Below are 10505 nucleotides of genomic sequence, written 5' to 3' on the forward strand. Positions count from 1 at the left end.
GCCTTCCATGGCCGGCGGGGCGGGAGGCAGCGGGAGGCGGCGGGAGCGGACGAGCGGTTGGCTCCCGCGCGAGCGAGGAGGACTGCGATGAGGAGGAGTGCGGGTTGGGGGGAGATTTTCCCCTCAACCCCTACTTCTACAGATTGCAAAGTCGTTTAAGGGTTGGACCTCTAAATTTTTTTATGGGTTTGAGGGTTTAGAGGTTCTAGTCTACGGCGTTTTTTCGGCGAAAACTGTAAAAAAAGCGGTTATTTTTAGGGGTTTGAGGGTTTGAGGGCTCTACTAGTAATGCTCTTATCACACCACGTCAAGGTCGAACTATAAACAAATAGTTCTCTCAGTGTACTTCATGCAAATGTTGGTTGACCTGCTCCACCAAGCACCAGGTTTGAGATGCTACACAAACGAAGACCGTGCACGCAGGGACATAGCTAGGATTCTTCGGATTTTGCCTCTAGTGTGCGGAGAAAACAAATTTTGGTCAGAACAATTCAATTTGTCATAAATTCCAAGAAACAGAAACCAAATGCGAACAACAATTTAAATGCTAATGAACCAAATCTTTTTACAACATGAGGGGATAAACGATGCAAAACCTTGTTTCACGAGTTACCACAAATCCCTAATTAAAATTTTAGGTTTGAAGTTGCTGCAGTTTTAGTTCCGTAGTTCTAATTTTGAAAGATAAGCCCAGTACGAAGGAGTAATCTAACAATTTTGCAAAACGTACTCATTGTCAAGGGGGCAGCTAGCAGAAAAGGTCACCGACGTCAACACGGACAAGTAGCGCTAACGTATCCCCTAAAATAAAAGCAATACTATATACCGCTATTAACATATTTGTTAGATCATACGCTCTAAAGATCTTTACGAGATATTAAGGACACCAAGACATACATATACAATATTCAATATATGCTTGTGTAAAACATCCATTCAAGAAGCCATGCCTTTTTGTATTTTATTTATTTGTCATGGGAAAAAACAAAATTATCATAACATTTTTTTCAGAAAGTATGATTTAATTCAGCATTTTGTGAGTCTATTCTTTTTTAATAATACTCATTAAATTAGTATAACAAATAATATTATATTATTATTTAATAACATTGTTGTGTTCTTAACTATGTTAACTATGTAATAGAAAATATACTCGTTAAGATTGTACTTTGATAAAATAAATAAAAATGTAATAGTTTAGTATAAAGAAGCGAAAAATTGGCTGTGTGCAGAATAGTGGCAGGAATAACATTCGTAGATTAGTGTACTAGAGAATGGTGCAAGTGCTCTTTGTCACACAATTTTAATAAATTAATAAAAACTATACTATCGATTATTTATTTTTGTGATTTTTTTGCTTCATTTGCATTTGATTTTTTTTCTCAAATTTTTCTAGGTCACATTTTTTTATCAATGATCATACTATGTAGGTGGAGCCCAAATGTATTTTGAACAAAAATCAAATTAATCTTTCTTTTGTAAAACCCCCCAAAATGAATTTGAACTAAACTATTTATTTTTCCTACACTACAATTCATTAAAAATCACGTGCAAGGTATATTATATGTAACACCAAGATTCCTTTGAAAATTATTATTTGGAAGGTATTTAAATATTCCCCTTGTTAAAAAGTTCAAAGATGGCATTTAATTGGTTAAAACAATTATTTTCTTCCAAAAATCCCCCAAATTTTTCGTTTCATCATTTTGAACATCCCACATAGTCATGTTCAACCTATTGAGCAAAACCCTCAAAAACATATTCGGCCCTATGGTTCATCGCACTAAGTGCCAAAAAACCCTATAAGAGCATCTAAATCCGCAGACGGCAAATCAGACCCCGAGTGCATCCGCGAACGGTGACTGGTCATGCCTCAAATTTTCTCCTCTGCATCCGGATGCCTCATATTACAAACCTTAGATCCATACAAAAGAATTCAAAAGATAAAATCCATCTACTACATAAATCAACTACTCTAATCCTCGTCGGAGATGTCCACTATCTATGTGTCGGCTCTAGGTATATCAGCGGCAGTCACAGCTCCGGATGCTCCGCACTAGCTTTCGCCTCCATCTCCGTTGCCACCTCGTCGAAGAGCGCATCAGTCATCGCTAGTTCTTCCCAGATGAACAGATGGTTGGCCTCCACATAGGCCTCATTCTGGATGGACTCCAGGATGGATGGCTGCTCCCCATCTTGGCCTACCACTTGGGCGACGACGAACTCCACCTCCGCATCCTACATGTTGAAGCCCGGAGCTGGCGCCAGCTCCTCCTCCGGATCCGCCATCTCCATCGGAGCCGGCTGCTGCTCCTCTTCCTCCTCCTCATTCGCATGTGACGGTGTCCTGGATTAGGGGGTACTCAACTCATCGTCTCCCGATCAGTTGGATTGGGCCGAGGACCCCTATGGCCGTATACTCATGGGCCAGTCCGGACAGCTGCCGCATACAAGGAAGAATCAACAAGACTTGGTGATCAAGACAAGGACTCCTCCCCCACCGGCGTATTTGGCTAGGACTCTTGTTATCCTAGGCCTCTGGTGCATTATATAAATCGGGGCCAGACTAGTCGATAGATATACAACAACAATCATACCATAGGCTAGCTTCTAGGGTTTAGCCTCCTTGATCTCGTGGTAGATCTACTCTTGTAATACCCACATCATCAATATCAATCAAGCAGGACGTAGGGTTTTACCTCCATCAAGAGGGCCCGAACCTGGGTAAAATATCGTGTCCCTTGTCTCCTGTTACCATTGGTCCTAAGACGCACTGCTTGGGACCCCCTACCCAAGATCCGCCGGTTTTGACACCGACATTGGTGCTTTCATTGAGAGTTCCGCTGTGTGATCGGCGAAAGGATCAATGGCTCGACTGTAGGTCAACTACGACGTCGGCTTCTTCGTCACCAGCTCGACTGGTCACCTTGGCTTGACCGAGGACTACGCCCTACCTCCGATCGTCATGTTCGGATGAAGGCCTTCATCAACACCAACTCCGATCTCTATCAAGATCATGGAGGAGTCATCCATGGAGCTCGGGGGCTCAACGTTAACATTGCCCTCAGGCGATCATGCTGTTTTTCTGGACAGCAAACTTGTATCCGCCGTCACCGCCTCCTCAAGTGTCGCTTAAACGATTACTTCGGTGGAATTATGCGGGATTAAGTCTACAACAACCCTGCAAAATTTTTGTTGAGTTCCAATGGAGGAATCTCCGGCAATCTCCGATATACCGGAGCCCTATTGAATTTGGACGAGAATCCGGATGAGTTTAGGGCGTGGTGTCCGGCATCTAGCTCGGATGTCCTTTGGAAGATCCAACCGTTGATATGCTGCGGAATTACCATATCTACCACCTGCCAAAAATTCAGCTCAATCCGACCGTCCAAACTCCGGGAAACTTCCGATTAGTGCGTCACTTTTTGCATCTACTTTCCGCGCGAGAACGAATCCGACCCGAATTCATCTTCTTTATGAACGGGATCTCGGACATCCTTTTTGAAGCAAGTTTTCGTATGGGGTGTTGTGTTTTATTCTCAAATACATCTCAGTAGTATTAAAAGTATTCTTGCAATACGAACTTCACCGTCGCGCCGGTGTCAAACCAGCCCGACAACATCACTCCACGGCGGCCGACCTGCATTAAACACGTCGTCGCTTTGTTGAGCCGAGCTCAATTTCTTCGGATCATCATCTCGGCCAGCCGAACAATAGTTCGGCATCACGAAGGGTAAATCGTCACCAACATCGCCGCCCCACGGATTACACGGAGCGGGCACACCTGCATCGCCACACGGTCACTTCATCAAGCCGGCATCGACCACGTCACGACCTGCATCGCTGGACCGGGAGCTTCATCATCTCTTCATCAACCTACTCCGGTGGCTTCGGCGTCGCTGACCGACCAGCTCCGTCACGTTAGCTGGACCGAGGGCTTTGCCTCGGCGAGCCAACATTTGTCAGCATTGCCATGCCATTGCTTTATCGCCCATCAGGCGATAGGTGTGTGGATCGAGTCCCAATTTTGGGAATCACCTTTCTTCGGATTGCTACAACAAATAAGCCAGGTGCTATTAATCCTAGTATTTTTTGCTTGTTAGGGTTTATTTTTTCCAATGAATTATTACTCTGGTTTGTCCGTCATATGTACGCAGGTCTATCAAATGGTGGCCGCATTAACGACAGTCGCATGGTGGTTCGGTCAGTTTCTGTACATAGTCCGGTGAACGCCGCATCCAGAACTCGAACCGACCTGTGAATTCAGGCATTGCCATGCCTTTACCGCATCACGCCACCGCCCTGCATCGACATTGACTTCGGCGCCAGGCCATATTTCTTTTATTACTCACTCTGCATAAATTATTCGTTATGCAATGAATTTTTTTTTACTATTATCTCCGGTTTGCACTATTTTTTGTGCACAGGAAAATGATCCAGCCGGACTATATCCTTTGGCGTCACCTCGGCTGGACGGGGGGCTTCGTCAACACTTCATTACCCCATGCCGGGGACTTCGGCATCACCCTGCCGTCCTACATTGACCGTGCTATGTCACCTCTTCGGAGTGCCGAGCTCTTTGCTCCGCCACCTCAGGACCGGCTCTGGGATGGAACCTTGTCCCGCATCAAGCTCGGACCGCGTCATCAATACCGAACACATTAACTAGCTAAGTTGTCTTCATGCTCAAAGTTTTAAATTTTTAACTTGTGTTCGGCTCGGCCAAGCATTATACTTTTTGGAAAAAAGTTGCTTGTAAAAATTTCCTTGTCCAAACTTTATTTGTGACGCGCAAATTCAAATACCCCGTTTACTTGGGGGCTTCCTTCATAAAGTTTTTTCCTCTTGCATATGATTATACTTGTATGGCTTCGTTTCTTGTTCGTGTATTACGCCACAATATGCAGCATATTTACTTAAGCGATTTGCAAGCTGGGTTGCCTGGCTCCTGTGCTTACCCCCTACGTTCCCGATTGTTCGGCTAGGGAGTAAAGGGAGAACCTCTGCGATTGTCATGATCGGGTCAACCGAGCCGGACCTCAGACTGGGTGAAGCCGAAAGCTAGCGCTCTTATTGTTTTCAATCATGGTCGGCACATAACGGAACTCATGAGTACAAAAAAATCTACTGCACAAGTCTCATAATAACAATGAGCACCGAAGAAAGGTATCGGTGGGGGTACTATTTTCTTCGAAGATGCTTCTTACTCTTCGCAGTAATATAGCATAAGTTCCCTGAGCGCGCTTTGTCTGTTACAGCCTTATGGCCTGATGGCTTGGTTATTGGAAACACCGTCGATATTCTCGACAGATGGAGTACATAACACTTTTCGGTCCTTGGCCGAAGAGGGAGAAGCCGACGGTCTGTTAAGACGCGTTTAAAGTTCGGTTGAACATAGATATGATATAAGTACTTCGATACATGCAATCATTCTTTTACCCAAGTCACTTGGGGGCTCTTAAATTTATATGAGCCATTTTATGATAAGTGTTTTTCTTCTTAGTCGTTGCAAAGTTTTTATTATTATTTATCACTCCTTTTTTCGACACAAGTGTGCGGTCACTAGCCGGGGAGCCTAATTTCTCTCTCAAAGCCGCTAGAGTTTAGTTTGCTAAACTGGCCTAGTAAGAAGTACTCCGCCTTCGGGATAGGAGGTTGAAGTCGTAGGCTGACCCGCTTGAAGTTTTGAGATAGGATGTGTCATGTTAAAACACGGCAGAAGCACTTTTTTTTCTAAAGTCCAATTTTCGGATTGGCACCGAACACTCGATCTAGTTCGGACATTAACCTTTTGAATAAGTTTTTTGGCTTTTCGAGCCCATGGCACTTTTAAACTATTTGTGTGTTTTCAGCACAAGTCTCGCAGTACAACGCCGGACACTTTTAGAGATTCGGCAAAAACATTCTCGGAAATTGCTATATATGCATTGGTTTCGAATTGTGTCTTCGGTCAATAGTTGGGTTGCCCGGCTCATGCGCTTGCCTCCTATGTTCCGCTTTGTTCGGGTAGGTGTGCAAAGGGAGAACCACTGCGATTGTGCTTCCAGCTCACATGGTTAAGCACCTCAGTGGAGAAAGCCGAAAACTGACTGCCACAATAAGCGTAAACTGGTCGGCGATCCGATGACGGCGTTAAACGACGGGCCATTCATAACAATGGCCGAAGTGTTTACGGCTTGACCTCGACTGTCGCCGAACACTACCGGGGGCTATTAACTGGCCTCCCAAACTAAATCCTCGATATTTTGCTCTTACATTGGAGCTGAGGTTTCATGATCATGCTTAGCATGACAACCCAAAGAAAGGAACCGATAGCGGGACTATTTTCTTTGGAAAACATTTGTTTTGTTAAAAAGTAATATAACATGTCTCTCCGCGTACCTTTGTTTATAAAACCGTATGGCCAGATTGCCTTGTTTGTTGTAAATCTTTGCCCTCATAAAGGCTTTATAAAGTAAGATAAACACTCCTCGGCTATCGGCCGAGGAGGTGGAAGCCGATGGTCGGTCAACAAAGTTTTGTACAATGCGATCCGAGCATTAATGACGTAAAGTACTTGGATACATAGAGTCATTACACATAATTTGTGATTTTACTATGGATATCGATCCTTAATTCGGCCTCCCGTGCCCGCATTAAGGCTCGGGGCTACTGGGCTTCGGGCTTATTATTTACAAATATTAAAGGGGCACATCGATCCCCTGATCTGGTGTTGCCACCCGACCAGTGTCTCGGGGGCTACTGCATTGCCTGTTCTATGCAGAAAATTTTAAGTGCAATACAGTTTCCAAGGAGATCTTGATCCTCAGATTGGTCAGCCGCACCCAACCTGAGTCTCGAGGACTGAGCACGCCGCTTTTTGTGTCCCGAAGTATTCTGCCGAGCTAGGACTTGATCCTCAGACCGATTTTGCAAATCAACCTGAGTCTCAGCAGCTACGGGGATCAGCGGTCTTATGTCATCCTTCATGGGCATCTCGGGTTTTACACCGATACCCACCTTGAGGGCTACTGGCTATGTATCTCGGCAGAGAATAAATTGCACCAACAAAAAATATTGACAAAAATCGGCCCACATTCGGGATGGTGCACCACCTCAGAAGCAGTCCGGCGTAAAGCTCGGGCGCTAGTGGCTGGCTCCATAGAGGGCACTTCCGGCATTAAGCTCGGCTAAACTCCTTCAAACTTCTTTGAACCAAGGTGATTTACGACACCTCGGATACAGTCTGGCATTGGAGCTCGGATACATAGTCTAGCGTTGGAGCTCGGATACCGTCCGATGTTGGAGCTCGGATACATAGTCCAGCGTTAGAGCTGGGAAGCAGTCCGGCATTGGTGCTCGGTTGCAAAAGATACCTCGAATGCAGTCCGGCGTTGGAGCTCGGACGCAAAAGGACATTGCCGCCCGGGAACAACCTCAAACCCGAGGCATGGCATAAAAATAACAAGGCATTGATAAAGGCCGTAAACTTAAAGGGGCTCCTCGGATACCCAACGTGTAAACTCGTCGAATGCATTTCGGCGATCCTCAAGATAGAAGATGAGAAGATTTGTTGAACCAGTTTTCAAGACCGGCAACCGAAGATGAAGAACAGTTCGGAAGAATCGAGGAGCGTCCCTAACTTGAAGACCGGTTCAGGGGGCTACTGACGGTGTCCTGGACTAGGGGGTACTCAACGCGTCGTCTCCCGATCAGTTGGATTGGGCCGAGGACCCCCATGGCCGTATACTCATGGGCTAGTCCGGACAGCTGCCGCATACAAGGAAGAATCAACAATACTTGGCGATCAAGACAAGGACTCCTCCCCCGCGTATTCGGCTAGGACTCTTGTTATCCTAGGCCTCTGGTGCATTATATAAACCGGGGCCAGGATAGTCGATAGATATACAACAACAATCATACCATAGGCTAGCTTCTAGGGTTTAGCCTTCTTGATCTCGTGGTAGATCTACTCTTGTAATACCCACATCATCAATATCAATCAAGCAGGACGTAGGGTTTTACCTCCATCAAGAGGGCCCGAACCTGGGTAAAACATCGTGTCCCTTGTCTCCTGTTACCATTGATCCTAAGACGCACTGCTTGGAACCCCCTAACCGAGATCCGCCAGTTTTGACACCGACAGCATGCTCTACCTCTGCCTCCTCCTCCTCCGGCTCCAGCAAGTCTGAAGGCAGGCCGGCTGTGATGCGGGCAGCGCGAGCTGCGCGCCTCGCCCAGATCTCCTACTTTATCTGGAACCAGCGCTCTGGCATGAGCATAGCATACGTGGTTATCTTTTGCCGAATCATGGCGAAGGTTGAGGGCATGGGAAGAGCGGTGGAGCGGGAGAGAGGTAGATGGGCCCGAGCTGGCGGGGCGAAGAGGGAGGTGGTGGATGTAGCTAGGGTTGAGGACCTCGGCCGGATTTTGCCTTGGGCGACGAGCCAGAGCAGCGCCACGCGGTGTGTTCACCCCTCCCCCCACCCACCGAAGGAGACGTCCGTCAGACCATCGGGTTTTCAGGCAATTTCATGTGGGACCCCATCGTCAGTCCGACGTAGCAGACGCGCGGGCGCGAGTGACCTCATATCAGCCCCATATTTGGGCTGGATATGAGGGGTGCCGGTCAGTCTGATCGTTTGAGGCGCCCGTCTGAGTCAATTTTTTGTGACCGGACCATCGACCAGGTCGTTTGAGGCGGATTTCGGGCGCCCGGCTGTAGAACCTATATGGCTTGAAAGTGGTATTTCCAGCTCGAGCTTACATGAGCTAGTGTGAATAGTAAAATACAGTCATGCTCCTGAACCCGAGTGCATGACTGTATTTTACGGTAAAATTGTCATCGGTATTCCCCAGATCAGGTCAGGTAGATCTTACCCAACCAGCACGACTAATTTTATTTTGAATAAAATAGAGCCAGTCCAGCACACACGATTGACGGTATGTGTGTTCCTTAACTATATCCGCGTGCATTTTTTCCTTGCGTGCACACATAGTGTGCTCCCTGCTCCAAGCTCTCCAGAACGCCCTCGCAAATTCACACCACCGTCTCAGTGAGCTTCTTTCAGAACGCCCTGCATTCTTTGGATCAGCAGCTGCTTGCGCATCGTTATCGGAAAAGGACTTAGCGATATAACTGCATGTCTTGTCATTTATGTGTGAGTCGATACGAGGAACATGACATCTTTCATGTAATGCACAGTCACAGACGTGTCCGTCGTACCTGAATCGTCTTCTTCGATTATCACCGAACAAAGGGTGCATGCGTGAGGGTGGCGTCGTCGGCGTGGTCTGGTTGCTGTCACTCAGATGTTTCGTGAAGCTATGATCTACCGGTCTAGTCTGGTTGGAAGGTTAGTTACAAAACAACGCTGCTATACACACGACACTCAGTGCACGATTTGTGCACGATGGTTCACATCCAGCTCTCGAATCAAGGAACCAAGTGCATCACATCCATCAGATGGTCAATCATTCATGCATCGTGCATGGTGGGTCGGTTGTGAAGCAGTTTCGGTTAGAAAACCGTCCCGCTACAAGTACCAGTAGAAGCTAGGCAATCACAACTAATGTTGTAGAGGGCACGGCCTGGTGAACCGATGTACGCCAAGTCAGTAAACCTAACGTTGTCACGCCTACGCAAGGTCGACTTTATAAAACACTTCGCCTGCTTATCCACTCAACTCGAAAGTGTTTCTTCACTGGCTCCACAACTTTGAGTGAAACGCTAGCGAACCACATTGACGTCGTTAATTTTGGGAAACCTGGTCACCCGGGAGGGTGGCGACGGCCGCGTGCAAAACGCACGGGCTAGCCCCTCCTGTTTCCCCTCGTTACGTTAAGTGGGTACTTATCCCTTGACCCCCTACTCCTTATATAAAGCACCTAGGAGCAATCATTGTAATTCCTGATCATTGATTAATAAAACTGGTCTCTTCCATATCTCTCTGTGTCTTTTACTTTCGCGTTCGACTATTTCGTCTATGATGCTCGCCCTCGCTCCGCAACCTCGGACCGGACTCGCTGGCGGAGTTGCGGAACACATTATCAGCACGCTTCGCTCCATCAACTCTCCGTCAAGCCTACATCAATCCTGCATCACGCAGACTTTCGTCGATCCCGCGGAGGTATAAGATCCAATCCCCACTCTTTGCAAAAATGGATTCCTCTCGATACTACGATTCCGTTTTTGCGATTAGATTATTTTTCGGATAAATCTATCTATGGTGTGGATTTCTCTCCCAAAAACTGAGCGGACGAATACGTCGCCGACCAATGTCGATGTTTCGCATAAATATTACAGTTCCAGGGGCTACAACTGTAATATTCATCCGAAACTGTCTATGGCTGCCTTCTTCTCCGCGTACGAAATATTACAGCTGGTCCCGGCTGGCTGGCTTGGCACTTGTCGCCGCCGCCGCCGCGCCATGGCCGCAGGCCTCGCTGCCCGTTCCGCACCACTGGCCGCGCCATGCCGCCCCGCCTCGCTGGCCTCGCCGTGGCCGTGCCGTGGCCGCACCACG

This window comes from Triticum aestivum, chromosome 2B (assembly GCF_018294505.1).
Source record: "Triticum aestivum cultivar Chinese Spring chromosome 2B, IWGSC CS RefSeq v2.1, whole genome shotgun sequence".
NCBI lineage: Eukaryota > Viridiplantae > Streptophyta > Magnoliopsida > Poales > Poaceae > Triticum > Triticum aestivum.